At 44.7% G+C, this 21,076-nt stretch overlaps 1 protein-coding gene across 1 annotated transcript in view; it reads right to left on the bottom strand.

The window, feature by feature from the left end:
- Positions 1-21,076, bottom strand: part of ATP8A2 (ATPase phospholipid transporting 8A2) — a 1,954,943-nt gene that overhangs the window by 1,879,102 nt on the left and 54,765 nt on the right. The gene's annotated exons all lie outside the window — the stretch shown is intronic.

Genomic DNA, 21,076 nt, shown 5'->3' with positions numbered 1-21,076 from the left:
CTGTTTTCCCTCCTTGTAAATCTCACATTTGATGATGGACCACAGGTTCTCAATGGGGTTCAGATCAGGTGAACAAGGAGGCCATGTCATTAGATTTCCTTCTTTTATACCCTTTCTTGCCAGCCACGCTGTGGAGTACTTGGACGCGTGTGATGGAGCATTGTCCTGCATGAGAATCATGTTTTTCTTAAAGGATGCAGACTTCTTCCTGTACCACTGCTTGAAGAAGGTGTCTTCCAGGAACTGGCAGTAGGACTGGGAGTTGAGCTTGACTCCATCCTCAACCCGAAAAGGCCCCACAAGCTCATCTTTGATGATACCAGCCCAAACCAGTACTCCACCTCCACCTTGCTGGCGTCTGAGTCGGACTGCAGCTCTCTGCCCTTTACCAATCCAGCCACGGGCCCATCCATCTGGCCCATCAAGACTCACTCTCATTTCATCAGTCCATAAAACCTTAGAAAAATCAGTCTTGAGATATTTCTTGGCCCAGTCTTGACGTTTCAGCTTGTGTGTCTTGTTCAGTGGTGGTCGTCTTTCAGCCTTTCTTACCTTGGCCATGTCTCTGAGTATTGCACACCTTGTGCTTTTGGGCACTCCAGTGATGTTGCAGCTCTGAAATATGGCCAAACTGGTGGCAAGTGGCATCGTGGCAGCTGCACGCTTGACTTTTCTCAGTTCATGGGCAGTTATTTTGCGCCTTGGTTTTTCCACACGCTTCTTGCGACCCTGTTGACTATTTTGAATGAAACGCTTGATTGTTCGATGATCACGCTTCAGAAGCTTTGCAATTTTAAGAGTGCTGCATCCCTCTGCAAGATATCTCACTATTTTTGACTTTTCTGAGCCTGTCAAGTCCTTCTTTTGACCCATTTTGCCAAAGGAAAGGAAGTTGCCTAATAATTATGCACACCTGATATAGGGTGTTGATGTCATTAGACCACACCCCTTCTCATTACAGAGATGCACATCACCTAATATGCTTAATTGGTAGTAGGCTTTCGAGCCTATACAGCTTGGAGTAAGACAACATGCATAAAGAGGATGATGTGGTCAAAATACTCATTTGCCTAATAATTCTGCACTCCCTGTAGATGTTTGGTAACCAAGGGAGTGGGCATATCAGCACTCACCCCGACTGATTCCAACACAGTCTGGGTAGCAGAGGGAAGACCAGGGTATTACAATTACCCCAGCCTGAAGCTGCACCTATTAAAAAAAAAAACATTTTATTTTTAACTGTCGTCATGGCACTCCACTGAATAACAGATTTTATTTTATGGCTCAAGATAACGTCTTCCTATGAAAGCTATGGACAACAAATGTATTGCTACTTACATCTTGATTATGCTTAAAGTCCTTCTAGGACATCTAGCATCCCTAGCACTAATGGGTTATCGCCTTAGTCCCTACATATTTCCAGAGTTTCACTATGATTATGCTTCTGTTTCTGGCCTACAAGTAGAAACGTGCAAGGATGTTCAGTCCTGTAGGCAAAATATTGTTACAGGAGTGCTCTCTGGACACTAATAAAAGGGCCCTAGGCAGTGAAAGCTGCCATTTCAGGCCTCTTGTGCACCGGATTCTCCCGTGTGCAGTGCACACAGGGCAGGCTGGTGCACAAGAGGCCTGAAACTGCAGCTTTCTTTCGCTGCCGACGGCCCTGGCCTGAATTCAGGCCAGACCCATAGGCAGCGAAAGCTGCCAGACCTGTTGTGCACCCCCAGAGTGCACAAACAACGACAACAAAAGAAAGAGACAAGGACTTACCTGGGTCTTCCAGAGGGTCCTCCTCTCCTCCTCTCCTCCTTGTCCGACGGCGACAAATCTTCAGCGGCTGCCTCCCTCTGGCCTCTGCTCCGGTGTGCGCTGCAGCCAGCTTTTGGGCTACACAGTGCAAGTGCAGACAGTCTGCGCTTGCACAATGCAGCCCATATTGGGCTGCAGCGCGTGCCAGGTGAGTTATGCTCCGCTAGAGGGGCTAGCAGAGTTTTTGGATAGCTCCACGCTCCAAATGAAGCATGGAGTTCTAAAAACTCCGTTAGCTCTGCCAGCGCAGCGCATTTCCCCGCACACCCCTACCCTAGCCTCATACATTTTTGGAAATCTGAGTTTGTGCTTCCACGTGATAATACTGAAGCCTGTGTTCCACATACAATACAATGCAGACTCCCCTATCCCCATAATTGATGGGGAAACCGGGGAAGACACCCTGATTACCGTACTTGTAAAATATATATGTAATTTTCCAAGAAAAACAACGGGCAAGAAATAGGACCAAACCTGGCTCATGCATGAACCTTGCTGTCTTCAAATTCCAACTTTCAACAAATGCCAAGTAACTTGGATTCACCTTGGACACCAACCTCATACTCAAGCAACACATTGTCAAAAAACTGTCCAGTACCAGCACTCTCTTCTTAAGAAAGTGAAACCATTTCTCCCAGAGAGTGAACTGCTTTTCAAGCCCTCAACTGTATGTTGGTAGTGTCCTGCACCCTGTCCCACCAGACTCTATACGGGTACGCCTTCAGGACATCCTACACACTGCAGCACATCTCATCCAGGGCAGGAAGAAATATGATTACATCATCCCCATCATAATGGGAATCCCTTGCCTCTCCTTGCTGGCCCATACCACCTTCAAAACCAGTGATATAATTTACGAAACCATCATGATGACTGCTTATCTTGCATGCAAGTTCACAATCTCTGGTGGCTCCTTGCATAACAGCTTTCAGACCACCATCAGATTGGCGACTAAGAAGTGTAAAAAACAAAAAAAACAATGCATCAGTGCTTTTACATCTATGCACACAAGATCTGGAACAACATTCTGTATTCATAAGGACTTCCCCATTGTTGCTCCAATTTAGGGAAGATTTGAAGACACACCTCCTTAAAGAACACTACACAACAACAATCCAACAAAAACAATCTCTCCTATCAATCATTGATTGTATGTTTGACTTTTACCCTGAAAGGTGCCCTGCTGCCTTCAATACATACATGTTTTAATCTTTGTTCTGAAAGAAAAGAATCTGATACATCGACTTATGAGATCTACAAGTGAGAGTTTAACTTTTAAGTGACCATTAGTATTTAATAAATAGGATCTGAGGGGAGGCCTCACTGTTTACTTTTGTATTTTCACACACTCCACTTTTCACTGTATTGGTCATATTAAGAAATGTGCACACAAATTGGGTGAGGTACAAAACTATATCACAGCCACTCGTTTTCAAACCAAGAACAGAAACTGTAATTTGATCTAGGGCAAGGCCTCACTTGCTAATATTTTTATTTAACTAGAAGCTGGTGGGAACCTTCAGTCAGACCTGCACAACACTTATTCCAGAGGAGGCTGAGTTATTAGAAGCCCCTGTAGGTCAACTAGGATGGACCACCCAATCCCACTCTGACTTCCGCTTGGGAGCAAGTAAACCAGCCCTTTTGCAAGGCAGACCACATAGAGTCATACTGGTCACTAGGACCATCCATCCGTTCCACGCCTCTGGTGCAGAGGGAAGGACCCAGTGAACACCAATCATTAGGCTACAGTGACCACCATTCACCCACAACTATGGGAAGACCTTGCACCAAATATTAAAAACCTGGTGTGCTCATGGTCATGTACATTGATGGTAAAACCCACAATCTTTCAAACAAATTGAACAAACATAGGTAAATGTGGGGCGTGGTCTGACTCCTGATGGAGTGAGCTGCACAGTGTTCAGACTCCAACTCTCCTTGAGCCTCATCAGTGCATAATTAGCATCCCAGGTGAAGTGGAGCCTCCGGCATCAGACCCCCCAAGCCTCTCCCCCCACACTATCTATGGACCACCCAGGACGAGCGGCCCATCAAAGACACCTGCTACAAGCCAGGGCTCTCCTGGCCTGCTACCACCTACTGAGAATGGACTCTCTCCCTCTCTGGCGCCTTCTGCTCTGCTCTGTGCTATTGACTTGCATGGCTGTTTGACACAGTCTGCCCTCCAGAAGGGGCAGCATACTGCAGTGAAGAGTTACTGACAGCCGCCATTTTTGCCAAGCGTCATGGCCTTCCAGGGGCCACCACAGACGCCTTGGGCCCCCCTCAACACTCTTTACTCTGCCGCTGGCTTGGCCACTGCTAAGGCAAAGCTCCAGGAGCTGGGGTCTCCCCCGCTGGCCTTCTGGGGCCCCGTGCCTGCGGACGGCCCAATCAACATCTGACAGCACACTCCATCCAGAGTCAATGAGGCATCAGTCACAGCATCTTGCACCTTACCAAGGCTCTTCTGCCTTTCCCAAGGCCTACAGTGACCCACCAGTGACAGAGGCCTAACCTGTAGGCTCAGTCCACCCTGCCTCTTCACCACGTTCTACAAGCCAACCATCAACTCAAGCCCTAGAGCTGCATCCCTGTAGACTACCCCCCTGAGGTACTGGATGAATAACGGGGGACATTTAGCACTAAGGGTGGAGACTGTGGAAATCATTATCCAGCACCAACACTATCTTTGGTCGTGCCTCTATGGAACCACAAGCGTTTGCCAGCGGCCCTGTTGGCCCCATCAAAATCTGAAAATCACAGGACATCTAAATACTAGAGCGTGACTTTTTCATATAGAATGGAAAGGAGCGCACAATCACTCTCCCATGACTGACAGAATACAAGCTGCACTGCGAGCGAGCAGGGATCAGTAGGGGAGGAACTGTGGAATCATGCCTTGACAACGTGAAATAGCAGCAGTTGCCAGACACCCAGTAAAGCCCTCAGAGTAGGCTAATCAAAAACACTGTCGTTCTATCACTTGGCAACAACTGGCAGTAAGAGGCACAGTGTGTTCACTGTAACCACAGACATACACGGCAGGAAACCATGAACAGCCAATTGAAAGAGGCCCTTCAAATGCGCCACTCACGCCAACTGGATTCAAAGATCCCTCTTACTGCCGTGCGGCCTAAGACCTCGAACACCTTTACAAGTGCCCTGTCTTCAAATAGTCAAACTCATTGTCCCTGGGATCCGACGCCCCCTCCCACCCACTATAATGAGAAGAAATTTGCAACTAAGTGGAGCTGGCTGCACAAGGGTTTAACCACAGAGGCCCCCGAGCTATCCCCTATCTCAAGTGCAGAAACTGAGAAGACCACTCTCGAAGTCAGCAGACCTGTAGTGTCCACTTGCAATAAGACCTGCCCTGACATCCACGCACACATTGAGAGTAGCCTCCTGCACTGTCATGTGCAGTCTCCTTGCTGCCACTTGTGTTGCCGACCAGTCTACTATTCTACCTGCCAGTGACAGCCTGACTGTCCATCTCAATGACCTATTGAACTCTAGACCAAAGAGTGTTATGCCATGTAGCAAGGCCACTAAAGTAGCTCCATGATTACTTTTTGGTCTAAATCACCGCCTGTGGAAATGGGTAGCAAGAAACTAAAACTCTGCACCCTATGATCCCCCCCCCAGTGGGCCCTAGCATCACACAGGACTACATGTCATGTTAGTGACATCAAACAGGAAATCACATCACTCAAATCCGACTTCAATAGCTGTCTCCACAAACTGAGAAGAGACAATACAGCAGTAGGCGACAGGGTTGATGACCTAGAATGCACCGTCAATGTCCAAGCATAGGATCAGGCGGCCTTGTGAAGGCACCTTAATACTCTGGAAGAGCAACAAATAGAACTACAAGCAAAACCTGAAGACCTTAAAAATTGCGGCAGGCAAAACAATCTGTGCATAAGAGGAATACCGAAGGGTGCAGAGGGAGATGATATACTCACCTTCGCTTGAAACCTCCTTCAGGCCCTCAGAGGTGATGATGAAAATCAACCCCTCATTCTGGATTGGGCCCACTGCATTTCCTCTGCAACTAACCACTCTAATTTTCCACCAGACATCCTTACACACACCATTCTAAAAGCAGCTCGGGACGGGCAGATATTGCTTACCGAGGGCACACGATCCAGATCTTTCAAGACCTCTCCCCATTGTCACTTAAAAAGCAACAAGACTTTCAACCAATTACAACATCACTGATAGACAAGGGAATCAAATACTAATGGTTGCATCCCTGTGGCCTACCCTTCCAAAGGAATGAACAAAGACGCATAGCCCGTTCCCTCCCAGAAGCAAAACGGATCCTGGGACTGCCTGATGACCCGCAGGACGGCTTCCTGAGATCGCCATGGTCTCTGAACACTGGCGCTGGATGTCCAGCTTGGCGAACTGTACGAGGAAAAGTCACAGGCCATGCAAAGGCAGCGGGGGCCTCTAACTCAGTGAAAGAAGCTACCATTGTCCACTTACAAAGCCTAAAGCAGGAACCCCTGCAGCTGGCCCCTGACAACCCATAGCAAGTTCACAGACTTCTACCATCCCCAACCTTCTGCATCATATGCATGAGGCTCAACAGGAACTCTGGGATGCTGGCACTTCTCAACACAAGGCCCACGACCTGGAGCCGGAGCTATCTGCTAAAGACTTTACATTTGTATAACTATGCTGTATCTCTCACTTTCTGACCATTTCTTCCAACCCTTGTGGTGGGTCAGCACCCCCATCATGGGATGACCCCTAATGGGGATTGCACCCGAAAGATGCCTGGCTGATTTCCCCGCCAGACCTTGCATTGAAAGCCCCACTATGTTTGGCATTGTTGGTCATGGTCTACTCCCTTTACCCTCTACTATTACAGGCATATTTGCTCCTCACCACATTCCTCACTGGTACACACTCCTCCTGCAGCTCTTTCTCAAGCTCACAAGTAGAGGGCCACAAATGTTCCCACCACTTAAGCACGCACTGCCGACCTCCGAGACTTGAAATGGAGGTTGACACCCCTACCAAACGTATCTCCCTCAATGTCAGAGGGCTGAACTCCCCCCGCAAAAGATGACAGGTGTTGCGATATTTGCCTCATTTAGATTCAGATGTAATTTTCCTACAAGAGACCCATCTAGCACAAGGGGATTGTCATCACATGACACACCCCAGATACCCTGACCAATATTGGGTCCTCTCACCCACCAAAACACTAGAAGTTGCCATACTCCTTTAAAGGGACTTTTCTACTAAGATGTTCAAGGTCACAAGAGACCCAGAGGGTAGATTCCTTAAGCTGATGATTGTAAAAGGCAAATCTACACTTAATTTTTTTAACCTCTATGCCCGAATCACTCACAAGAAATCTTCCTTAAAAAGTCCTATGAGATCAACTTAAATGTGCCCCTGAAAAACTTATTGGACGGGGAGAGCTTAACCTTGTCTGGGTCCCTTCCTTAGACCGACGCACAGCACATTTTCAGGGTATACCTGAGAGCTTGTCCTTGGCCACCTTTGGAGCCGGAAGTAGCCCAAGACTTGGAAAAACCCTTAGGCTTTGATTAATTGCATAGGGCCCTCAGTAAACTCCCAAAAGTGAAAACATCTGGCCTTGATGGCCTTTCACCCACTTTTTATCGGATCTTCTTCCCCAATTACGGGAACACCTACTTACTCTCTATGAGTCTCCCTCTAGCTCTACCATCCTCACACCAACCATGTCCCACAGTAAAATAACTCTGGTCCCTAAGCCTGGAAAGGATCCCACTTTCTGCTCTTCATACCGCCCATTAGCCTTGCTCAACACTGACATGAAAATCTACACCAAAATGATTGTGAACCACCTTAAAAGCCTTCTTCCTGACCTCATAGACCCAGACCAAGTGGGGTTTATTCAACACAGGCAGGGCCCGGACAATATCCAGTGACTTGCACATCTGGTGGAAAAGGCCCGCCGACATAATGTCCTGGGTTTCTTGCTCTCATTAGACACAGAGAAGGCCTTCGATAGGGTGAGCTGGTCCTTCCTCCATGAGGTCCTTGCTGAAATAGGCCTAGGGCCCTCCATGATAAGTAGAATCATGGCCTCTTATGTTGCACCCACCATTCAGGTCAATGGTCGCTAATACCAGCCCTTCCCCCTCTTTAGGGGCACCTGACAAGAGTGTCCCCTCTCCCCTTACTCTTTGCGTTGGCAGCAGAGCCCCTAGCTGTTCACCTCTGCCAAGCCCCAGACATACCCGGCATCCCCTTTGGAGGGCAGGACGACAAACTCCTGCTTTTCATGGATGATCTTCTTCTTGCTGTAACCAACCCACTTACTTCCCCCTAGCTTGCGATCTGTATGCTCCAAGAATTTGAAAGCGTATCCAGCTACAAAATTAATATTTCCAAGTCACAAGCACTTAACCTGACTATCCGCCCTCATGCCCTCTCTAATCTCCAAAAGACCACCCCATGTGTTTTGAGCACCACATTCCATTAAGTACCTGGGCATCAACATTAGCAATTACATCTCCATGTGGATGCAATCGAATTGGCCCTCCCTATGGAAAAATATTCTAGAAGACCTCCGCAGATGGAAGCCTTTTTATGTTTTCTGGCTAGGCCACATAAATGCAATTAAAATGAATATTCTCTCCAGGTTGCTCTACATATTCCAATCACTCTCCACACCCATCCCATGGGAAGACATATGCAAACTTCAAGGAGATCTCTGCATGGTCATATTGCAAGGGAAACTGCCCCGTATCTCCAATGCGTTGCTTATGCTACTTAGAAATAAAGATGGTCTAACATGCCCTAATATCCAAGACTACTACTGGGCTGCCCACCTTCGATTAATTTCAGACTGCGTAGTCAGAGAGACCGAAAGACATGGGTCGGGCGGTTGCCTTTAGGCCGCTATTGGATTTGGTACTGCTCTCTAAACATTCCCGTCCCGCAGCGTTTCTGTAGCAACCCCGACGCACATGGTACTAGACATCTGTGACAAACTTGCAGTGTGCTGAAATCTTGCCACATTCCTGTCCCCAAGCACCCCCATCGCCTGCAACCCAGATTTCACACCGGAACTCCCACGAGACTCCTTCCCCGACCAGATTAAAAGTGACTGTAGAACGTTGCAGACCTCTTCCAGGGAAATGCCATCAAACCTTTTGAACAATGCAAAAAGAAGTTTCACCTCCCTGAAACATCGCACTTGCAGTACCTTCAATTACAGCACTGGGCATTACGCCCCACCAATATGGAGGCTGCTACCCACTCATTCACTCCTTTTCAAACATTAGGCCGAAATTTTGAGCACACCTGCGGCTTGATTTCTAAGACATACTATGCCCTCCAACAATCTTGCATTGTCCCAAGCCACCTATATCAAAGAAAATGGGAATCCACCCATGCACAAGGTTTTACCCAGAAGCAATGGGAAACCATACGGTGTGACATTCCTATGACATTCTGCAGCATTTCCCAAAGGGAAACTGCCTACACACTAATGACACAGTGGTACAACGCCCCAGCTTGCTTACACAGTATCTACCCTGCACTGCCTTCCAAGTGCTGGAGATGCGTAGCAACCGTGGGAGGCTTCCAACATACATGGTGATCATGCCTGCACATAACCATATTCTGGAAGGAGGTCCTCACTGATAAACTAGAGTACCCTATCCCTATGGACTACCATACAATCACTCATGGACTTCGCCCTCCAAAGTTGCATGCAATGACACACTTATATTGTTTTCTGGCACAACAAATGACAGGGGAGGCAAAGCAACTTATTGCGCTCACCTGGAAATCCCCTAAAACCACCAATTGCCACTTGGTTTACAAGACTATGCATACCCTAGCAATGGAGACATGACTCATAAACTCTCAGGCTCGAATAAAAAATGTGTGCAGAGAAGCAAACCCCTCATAGATCGCATGTCTCATCTCGAATACTTGACTTTCCAAGCGCCCCACCTGCGCACCATACATCTATTCGATTGACCACTTACCCCTCTCCTCCCTCACCCAACCACTTCAAGGGACCTTCCTAGGCGGGAGATGACTCCATCGCCATTACATCTCATTCCAGTGGCAAAGAGATATCACCCACACATTTGTAGCTGCCAAATTCCTTCTAGTTCACCCCCCTTCCTCCCTTTCCCTCCCCCGAACAATATCCATCTGCAGGCCACACGTATACACTCTCCATGAAGGTCACGCCCTGGATTTGCGTCCTCATGAGTACTCCAACAGGCAATGGACAATAACATCACGTGTCCCACTGACACATACTATCATCTTATATCCGATGGCCCAATTTAATACCTGCCCGGCTCTTTCCCTTGCTCCCCTTTTTGTTGGCTTTCGTGTTGTATTTCTTTGCACGATGTGCATTGCAGCTTTGCTTGCACAACTAAGATGACAATGGACTGCTAACACATTGCATATTGCGGTTATGTTGCCTGCACTTGTCTTGTATACCTTTACAATAAGCAGACTTTGTGAGAAAAAAAACAAGCAGGTAAACGACTAAAATAGAAAAGATCACTAAATGCATACTTCATCCAAAACATCACAAGCTTAGTGCATGTCTGATTTGCTAAGGGTATGGTACCCCACCATTTGAAGCACACATTAATAAGTGCTCTGATAACGAAAGTCAATGTTAACCCCAAAGAACCATGTAATTACAGATGATCCTCGAACCGCACATTCCTGAACAAAATCATGGATAAGCATTCTGGAGGCAATCTTATCCACATTCATCAAGTATACTCCTATATAAACATATGTTCTTCCCCACATATAACCTGCTCCTTTGCCACTTGCATTACCCTCAGATTTTTAAAGGGATGACAATGGTACTCAACAAGTACTTCTTGCTCCCCAATTCCTCTATCTTCCTTCTATTGCTCACATTCTTTACAAAGTCAACGTCTGTGGTTGGATCACTTTGAAGTGGCCCCCAAAAATGACACACTGGAGCGACACAATGCTGCTTTAAAAATAAACAAGTACCATCATTGCAAAATTCCATCCCCATTAAGAGCACACAAGGCCCTAAATTTGGAGTGCATGTAAACTGGAACATTAAAGCAACTAGGAACTACGAATACACAACGAAACTTTTTTTTAGAACTAGGGAACTGGAGAGAGGGCAAAATGTGGTGACTGAGTAAAATGCCAGCGGATGGGTCAGGCCACACATAAGTAACTGTTCAAGGAAATGATTTGTTGCATCACATCCAAGGATCTATCCTGTCATAACCTCCTTACCGACATCCGGTCACTTAATTTAATGGATATGGAAGCGTGAGTACTAATGCCACACTTGGACACTCTGTGACTGTGGGTTCGATTTATTACAGCTTCTATATGCAGACATCGTTTAATATCTATGACACTCTCAGTTCAAAGTTCAGTTACATTGATGGAGGTTTTACCCATTAGTTTGACAGAGAATTAAAATGAAACTTATTGAAGAACCCACCATATCTCATAACTTTAGATCACTAAGTAAGTATATTACACTGAGCCTGTTACTGGGTCTTATGAGATAACAAAACACAGAGGCACCATCAGGCATTTATCTTTCAAAACAGATAATGCATGGCCGCTATAACCACAACATGAACACACAGTGCTTGCACCTCTTGTTTAGAATTGAAGAAAAGTGATTTAACTAATACAATTATACATATAAGCAAGAAGGGCAATGCTATCTGGGTCCCAGTGCTTCCCTTTACAGTGTGGTCTCCTGCCACAGTGCTTAATTTGAGTCGGTGGTTTCTGGTGCTCAGCAGCGGCACTTAATTAGCAAACACCAGCACTTATGACAGTCTGCCCCCTGGTAGCAATGTCTGTCTAATTTATAGATGGGCACAAAAACAGTTGTTTAATAATTCCATATACATTAAAAAGACAAATACCTGCCTCCAAGCTATTCTTATAGCTTTGGAGGCTTGGAATGATCTGAATTGTCTCACTTGTAGAAGTGTGATGGTTAGTAGTTGTATTGGTACTGTCATTGCCAGTAACGGCAGGGGCAAGGGTGCTGTAAGGTGCAGTGGGCTCCTGGCGCGGGCCCCGGCACTTTAAGCACTGTCTGGTGGTAATGCTTGTGATGCCTGACTTACTAGACCATAGGTCCATGTCTTTGTTGTGCTGCGGTCTTAGCTTTTTTTTGACCCAGGATTTGTGTTCTATGATATTGGCCCTTGTAATTGGATGAAGTAACATAGTATGGTTTTTACTGGTAGGAAAGCTTGCAGGTACATGTTTTCTCCATTTGATATATATATATATATATATATATATATATATATATATATATATATATATATATATATATATATATATAACTATCAAAACATTCTAAAGCAGCAGGAAACAAATGTTGATTTTACAGTCGTTGACGTTTTTACTTAGCAATAATATGCATAGGCTATTTGGAAAACACAGTTTTCACTGTTAGCATTGTGCCTTCACTGTGTACAGTTCTCACGCCTTATTCTTATAACATCTTGACTTCGGAAATAAGTATTGTATGTTGACACAATAAGTGGCTTTTCATATCTCTAGGTATGATGTTATTATAATATACAGATATTGTTCTACTAGCTACAACATTAAATATTATGTAATTACTTAATAGGGGATTTCAGTCAGCTCTCTTTAGTCATTGGTCTGTTGTTGCGTCATTAACTTTTTATTTCTGCCCACTACATCATAGAGCATGGGCCAAAGGGTCAGCTCATATCAGCTTCTGACTAACTTCAATGTGAGTGATGGCATTCAGCTCTTTCACAAAGAGCACATCCGCAAAGAAAGTAGGCCCTTTAGTGACAGTGAGTATTATGACAATGTTTGCTTTATGAGACCACAAAAAGTTGTTTGTTTTAATCATTTTTTTTTACAGGTTTACCAATACCATGACAAAACAAAACATGCATTAACAAAGTCAAAATGCTGGCAGCCAATACCAGACCTATTGGCTTTGCCACAGCTGTTTATTTAGTGTAACACAGTATAGGAAGCCCATGTTTTAGCTTATAGGTAAAATGGAGTCTTCTACTCTTAATTTATCTGCTTCATCTGGGTCTTACTTCTTTGTGCCTTCTCCGTGGTGCACATCAGTATTTGTTTCTTAGAGGGATACCTTTAGTTAGGTAAGGATAGTTATGTACTTACGCAAATAGGCTGCCAATAGAAAGTGTCAGTGAGGATAACTTGGTGTTATGTGTTGAGGGTCTGTGAATTGGGAATAGATATGAAGGCATGTGGGTGGTATGGTGGGAGATTTGTGGTATGTTAGGGGTGTTCTGGATTCAATAAGATCTTAAGTGCTTTGATGGATCTTTTATGTGTGGTACAGTGAATTGGGAAGGCATGTGTTAAACATGTGGTTGGGATGGAATACAGTATCATTTGGTGTGGTGTGATGTGAGCTTGCGAGTAGTGGAGATAGATGACGTTGTAAAGTGATGCGTTTTTATGTTTTGTCCAGAACAGAGGATGTGGAGCATTAAATGATGTAAAGCCATCCAATGAAATGCTGAATGAAAATGTATGGTGTGAAGGTGGAATGGTAAATAAAGGCGAGGAGAGTAAAGGTTATGATTTGTACGTTTGCAATATGTGCTTTGGTTATGTGAGCTGCAGTTTACGTGTTCTGTTGTGATGTGTGCTGTTGATGTTATTGCAATATGTGGGGTGTGTTGTGGATTTTTTTCTGTTTGATGTATGGTGTGGTGGAGCGCGGTATGTCTGTTAAAGGAATATATATGGCAATTTTATGGGGGAGTGTGGTGTGTTGGGAAAATATTGAGATGTGATGGAAGGTGTATATTGCTTCTTATAGTGTTGCCCTCATCCATGAGCATTTGAATGGTTGGGTATGCAGTGCTTTTGAATGGTGTTTTGTGGACTGAGTGCTGCAATATTGGGTATTCCTAATTTTTTGCCTTGGGATTCACACTCTGGGTATTAGCCACCGGGAATGTATTGCAACATCAATTTACATGTAGCACATTATACACAGACCTGTTGAATTTGTGATCTGAATTTTAAGTTTGAATTGATATAGCACATAGCCCAGACGTCAGTCTGGTGTATTCAGTTGCCCTGTTCCCATCACAGAGACACTAACTTACAACATTTAAACACTGATTTATAGTATTTGGAAAATACTACTCCTCTCCCAACTATTCTGAGATTAGAGTTATAACAGGGCATTAGCACTGCCAGCATTAACACATCATCTATTGCCTGAGGGCACATCTGAAGTCAAAGAACATGTGATTCCCATATTCCCACTCCTCTCCCCAGCAATCAATGAAATTCAGAAGAGATGGAAAACAACAGATTGTCACCCCAGCTCATCATGTGTAGGTACAGCAGGCAACCAAGGAACATATTTTTCTCAAACGCCCTGACTGCAAACACTAATTACAAGTAAATTTAGCAATGGACAGTGGGTATGTAAGACCTTTTCAGTACCAGTGAATTTATAAAGCCCAGGCATTACCTGTAAGCATATACATAGAAAAAGTAATTATGTTTGTTAATAATCCTGAAACTGGCCATATGCAGAATGGAAAAGGAAACTATGATGAGTGAATCTATGGAAGAAGGACTTACAAACCTATAGAGCAAGGTAGATGTTGAGCACATCTTTCAAGAACCATAAATGTATAAAGCACAAAGGCCAGCACTCAGGAATAATGAGGTAGTATAGCACAAAGGCAAGCCCACAGGAATAATGAGGTAAAGCATGATAAAACTGTGTGGCAGATTTATGCAAGTGGGAGAAAAGTTATGCAAAACAATATGCAGTGAAAGGCTAATTATTTGACACACCCTCTGTTAATGTGATATGATCAGGATTTTGTGACATCTTTATACATGCACATTGATTTTAAATGGATCCCAATGGTTTTGAAACTACAGATGTCACTGAAGAAACAAATATATACATTCAGAAGACCATATTTGAAGGCATTGACCATCAATTGCACGGTGTACCCCCAGATTTTTGCTTTGACTGGTTTACTGGCTGTAGAACTCTGTAGACGTTATTCCTGCTAACCAGTGGTAAAGTGCTAGTGCTCTACCTTTAAATATAATACAATTTGTATACACCTGATTGGTATATTTAACTTACCTGTACGTCCATCGTATAGTATATTGCAGTGCCCACTCTGACACCCAGTACAATGACAGAACAAGCATAACTGCAGCCTTGCCATTTGTAGCTTGGGTGTTGCACTTCTAAACTGCAAATATGGCTTGTCAAAATAATGTCTTTTGACAGGTCAAAACCTTACATTTAAATATTAATACATTACTCCGATGTAGACCTTATTGCCATTAAGGCAGGTTGCAATGTTAAACGTGCCTACTGTGAAAAAGCCTCATATTCTATTTTCACTGTGACAGGACTGGCTTTTCCATAGGAAAACACAGGGTTACATTTTTAAATTTAATAATACTAGCTTTGGCTAGGAAACATTTACAACCCAATTCAATGTTGTGGTCAGATTGTTAATAAATATTAAGGAAAAGATACTCCCAGAAAGTTACCTTTTTCTGCCTAAAGCCTGTGGAGGCCCAATTACATTTGTTCTCCCATTTCTGTCTGTCAATAATTAACATTTGAATATGTGTGAAAGGGTGTGAAATGCCTCCCAGGAGCAAACATTAGGATGAGCTGAATAGGCAGAGATGACCCCTCTGAACCTGAAAGCATATGCAGGGTGGGGCTGTGAACATCCTTTTGACATTACATTGTCACATCCTGCTTGACAGGTTTGCTGGGGTTTACAGTTGGGGCACACTTTAAAGAGGCTTCCCCTGTCAAAGGCAAATGTTAGCTGATGCCTAGGCAGGCCCATTCCCCCTCCCCCCACCCCAAGCCAGACAGGCTCCAATCATAGTGGGCCTCTTATTGACAGTACAGTATCAAATCCTGCTGGAATATGAACTTTTGCTTGAGAGATCCGCTGGGGTTTTGCATACAACACTTGGGGCACACTTGAAGGAGAGAGACCAGGATTCCAAAACAATTACTGTGCATCCACTGTCTGGTTGATAGAAAGCCCTGCTTAGTTTTACCAGATGCTGTCTCTGGGTCTATTGGGGGTACAGTGACAGCTTTGAAATAGATTTTAATGTTATATGTGAAAGGATACTAGGATTACCATAATACACTCCAAACACCCCCTCCCCCGAGCCCTCAGAGCCCAAGACTGTTGCCATGTTGACAACATCCAAAGTGGAAGAGTTGGCCCAAGCAACTTTTATCCCATTAATTAGGGTGTGCACAGGAGTCATTCCCACTCACTACTAGTGACAGGCATAAACATGGCACTTCTAGGCACCTAATTCAGAAAGCTCCTGAGTCTGAAGAACATTAAAAAAGGACTGGGCCTGCTGTCTGGAACCTGAAAAAACCACTGAGATGACTGGACCTGCTTTCTCTTGTACCCAGGCTGACCTCCTTTTAAAGCTACAGGGACACAACAAACTACAATAGGCTTCTTAATGCAACTGGCCAGCTAACCAGTGGCAACTAGACCTCGAGAGGGCTCTGATGTTAGGCCTCTGCCTGACACCACGTACGCCTCTAAGTGCCTCCACAAAGGGCATTGGAGGTTTTAGGCGTGTGTTCCTGTGGTGGATTGGGATTTAAAGGACTGATGACTAAGGGACTTAAAGGACTAATGACAAAACGTAAAATCTTTGACCAGAACGAACCTTGTTGGTGTATCTGACCCGCACTCCATTGCAGTCTGTGTCAAAATCCACCTATGTCCTGAACTTCCTCAACATTGAGTTTCATTGAAACTGTATGCTTCTTGGAGCTGTTCCTCTGAAAAACTTTAAAGACTGCATATCCCCGGTTCCTCTTATTGGATTTTGTCACTTTTATGTTGTTTTATTTATTAACATTTACTCTACTTTTCTAATTCGGTTTCGGATTTTTATTGTTTTGCTTTTCAATTTCATTACTGTTTTGGTACAGCATAAATATTTTACACCTTGATTCTAATTTAAGCCTCTCTGCTCTGTACAAATTGCAACTAGGGGTGAGCTCAGGTATTTTATTGTTTTATTTATGCTTTAACTTTTATATCAAGTCAAACAAGTGACAGTTACTACTCTACTGGTTACATATATACACTGCAATAAATCTTTGAAACAGCATCACAAAAATAGACCATACACCTTCGCCTGAACCAATTGTGACAGCGCATTACATTAGTGACATCTGAGCAGCAGCCCAATCTCCTCGGATTAATAATGTGTGCTACAAATTCACATTCATCGCATACCCGCAACCTGCCACGTTGCGAGCGTCACCCTATGTGACATACGCATACCAATATTTCTTGTCTATTCTCCCTCTGGCTCACCGGTCTCCTTTCAAAATAAGTACCTCTGGGAGTGTTCCCAGTACTTTTTGGGCCGATTTTTCAGGGGAATTAATTCATTATATGTATTTGTCCGAGTGTTGCAGTATATCATATCTGAATGCCATTCTTTTAAGGTCGTCAGGGGGCCACAGTCTCATCTCATAGCTACCGTGCGTTTTCCCAGCAGCATACCCATGGACACCAAACGTCGGCTTTCCTTCGCCACTTCCCTGTCATATCCTAGGAGGATCAAGAGTGGCGTGCTCAAGCTGGCTCCTCACAATGATCTCCAGCTCAGTGAACACGCTCTCTCAGAAACACTGTATGCCCGGGCAAATACCATGCCATGTGTAAAAAGCCCGCTCCTGACTCCCCACACCTGGGGCAATCTGCTGTATCACGCAGTCCATACCTGAATAGCCTAAGGGGTGTATAGTATGTCCTATTGATATAGTTAAAGTGGACCAGATGGTGCCTTCCATTTAGAGATATGTGACGAGCCATGGAGCAGCAACATCGTCACTGCGTGAAGTGTATCCCTGTGTCCCTTTGACATTCTGCCCTGGCTTTCATCAGCCCAGTCCCTCGTGCCTCCTGGGCATATGCATATAATCTGGTCACTAGCTACACGATGTACCATGGTCCACTATCTTTACGTTCCTACTGTGAGTCAATAACTGTTGCAATACCCCAACAACCCCCTTTGGTAACTTAACAAATGTGCCCCCACCCACAACAGGCATTTCCCCAATTTGCCCATCTCCATAAGTGTGTGCCCTCCCCTTCCCACCCATTATCCCACTATGCAATCAACCCCTAGGACAGGTGGAATACATGTTGGGGTAGATGTTGCCTGACCTGCCTTTTTTCCATGTCCAGCCAACCACCTTCATGAATAGTAAGTCTTTTCATATGCCGAAATTCCCATGCGGTAGTCCATTTGTAGTTCCTGCAATTGGCACTTTGCCAGGATGAACTGTTGCCTCGCCTTCTTGACCTGCTGCGTGAAATAAGGAAAGAGAGACATTTCCATTACTTCATGCTGTAATGTCTTTAGGTCTTTCACTCAGGTTCACCCTGACAAGGACTGTGATTGTTCCTCGAGGTGGGTAGTCACCCACACCAAATAATAATCCATTTGGTTACAGTAGTCAAATTATTATCTAAAATTAATGACTTTGTCCAGCAAGGAGTTTGTTATATCATTTGCAGCGTGGATGCAAAGACTGTACATACATATGTTTGTAATTAAAGGTGTGCCCATTTTATTCTATGAACTATACACAATGTATACCACACTGTATGCATTGTTATAATAAGATGTAAAAGGTACTAACTCAGAAGTGAACACATGAAAGGGATCCCTTTCTTGCCAGTGGTTGCTGCAAGCCCAGGAGGAGGGTCTTGGACTCTGGTTGAGCGCTTTTTAGAGCACGGAAAACCCATGGGTGTGGAATGCCTTTTTTGTCTGTGGTTGCTGTGGAGGGCCATAACCCCCCAGAATACAGCTGAGAGCCCAGGAGGAGGGGCTTGGATGCTGGTTGTGAGAAACCAGAACTTGTTGCAGTGTCCCACAATCGTTTGCCTTCATTTTGACTACTAGATACTGTTTTTTGGACTCTGATAGTGCCCTGGGCTCTGCTAACCAGACCCAGGGCATGTTCTTTGATGAAACTGTCTGTAGAACTCTGTAGACGTTATTCCTGCTAACCAGTGGTAAAGTGCTAGCACAAGGTACTTAGGTATAATTACAATTGTTACTGACAACCTACCTATAAGCCTCTAGTATATGGTAGGGCATGTAGGTTTAGAGGCCCAGCAGAGTTAATGCACTTAGGCTTGCACTGCTGTGGAGCATGCTGCCATTTTTAAGACAGCCCTGCTTTGCAGGCTGCTTTTAAAAATAAATTATATGCAAATCGACTTTGGAATTAATGGTACTTCCAAAGTATTAAACTACCTTAGTTTTTACATAAATGTCACCCCTAAGGTCATCTATAGGCGCCCTGGGGTAGTGTGTCTTGTAACTGTAAACAGGGACATTATAAGATATGTTTTATATGCCCTGGTGAGAGACTGCCAATTTCGGTTTTCCCCATTCGCATTAGCTCAATAGGCTACGAATACTATATTAAAGTATAACCATTGATTGGAATGAGCTAAAATATATAATTCAAAGACTCAAAATTATAGAATAATTCTACCAGCTTGCCACTGTTTGATGTATTATAACTATTACAGGGAAAGAGTTTGGAGCTCTTTTTAAAAGTCACCTAAATCCTGCCTTTTGGCAGCCCTTCTCTGATTGGCCAGCCTCTGCCAGGCTGAGCCAAGCTGTCTTAATGAGGTGTGAAGTGGCCTGCAATGAGACAAAGAGACATCTGGTGGGTGGAGATCTGTAAGCTGGAAAGCAAAACGCAGTAATGGGGTTGGGTAGTCAAACTGGTCTTCAGAGAGGGAATGACAGTTAGGACAGGACACAGGCTCACCCCCACTTCCTGCCACCCAAGCCAGATGGGAAACCTAGTAATCAGACTAGCAGAGGGGCTGGAAGGGGAGTGTTAAGGGAATTTAGCCAAACCAGTGGGATGCCTTAGCCAGATCGTAACCTCAAGGAGAGAGTTTCTCTATATTGGATTTTGAAAGAATAGTGCTTTCTGGGACAAGAATATGTCACACTTTGAAGGAAGGTGTCACACTTCTGGGTGTTACCCTGTACACCATTGGTCAGTGGTGACCCCTGCTTGTCGCCCAGGAACACTGGATAAATCTGAGAGAGTTGCCCAGCAACTCAGATCCCTGCTTGAAACTACAAGAAGGACTGCCCTGCTGGAACCCTGGTCTGCACCCTGAAGGATTGCACTCACAAGAACTCACAATAACTACACCTGCTGCACACTCTGGACTTCATAAAAGAGGACTGTGCTTGGCTTCTAAGGGATTCAGGAGTGGACTCCCTGTAAGCGAGAGGTATAAAGGAGCTACCAATAGTTACCTGCATCAGCTTCTGCCAAAAGAGCCCAGCTGGACAGCGTTCAGTGGACGTTTAAGGATTTGGCCAGGTGCATTGTGGGAATTGTAATCCCAATGTCCCAAGGAGCAACTCTGAGATTTTGGGAACTTGGGTTGGTGTTGTGGACCCCCAAAGACCCAAAAAAACAACTGGATAAGAAGTACTGTCCTGCTGAACCCTTGGACTGCACAACAGAGGACTGCACTCGTAAGGACTGCAACTGCTGCACTCACAAGGCTTCATAACAAAAGGACTTTGCCTGTCTTAAAGGATAAGGAGTACACTCCCTGATTAGCAACAGGCAGAAAAGTGCTGGAAGGGCTATCTACAATAACAAAGACAACTCCAGCGGACAAGCCTCACCTGGATTTTACTTGCACTGAGCAGGTGCATTGCGTGAGTTGTGGTCCCAAACCCCAAGAGGCAAGCCAGAGCTTCTGAAACCTGGGTTGGTGCTGTGGGCCACTTTCCTGCATTAAGGAACATTTCTGGAAGTAAGTGTAAAAGTGTTACATTGCCGGCAACTGGAACTATTGACTTTGTCCTGGTCAAGCGCAACCTTTTTTTAACCCTTTAAGCGCTATTTGCTTATAAGTCCTATATTTAATTCAATTTTACTGTAAGCCTTCCCACCCCCGAGGTAAACTCTGTAACTGTCCCAGCAGTGGTGCCTAAATCTGAGTCCATCATGGCCAAGAATCTTCCTGCCTTGGTTAACAACGTCATTCAAACTTCCTGCAGTAGGCCCCATGAGGGACACATATTTCCAGCTATTCCAGAATGTGCTGCTAATACTTCAGATTGAAATTTCCCACATCCTAGCCCTGATCCTGACCCT

The sequence above is a fragment of the Pleurodeles waltl genome, chromosome 8 (genome assembly GCF_031143425.1).
Source record: "Pleurodeles waltl isolate 20211129_DDA chromosome 8, aPleWal1.hap1.20221129, whole genome shotgun sequence".
NCBI lineage: Eukaryota > Metazoa > Chordata > Amphibia > Caudata > Salamandridae > Pleurodeles > Pleurodeles waltl.
This window is presented reverse-complemented; position numbering and strand designations above follow the sequence as displayed.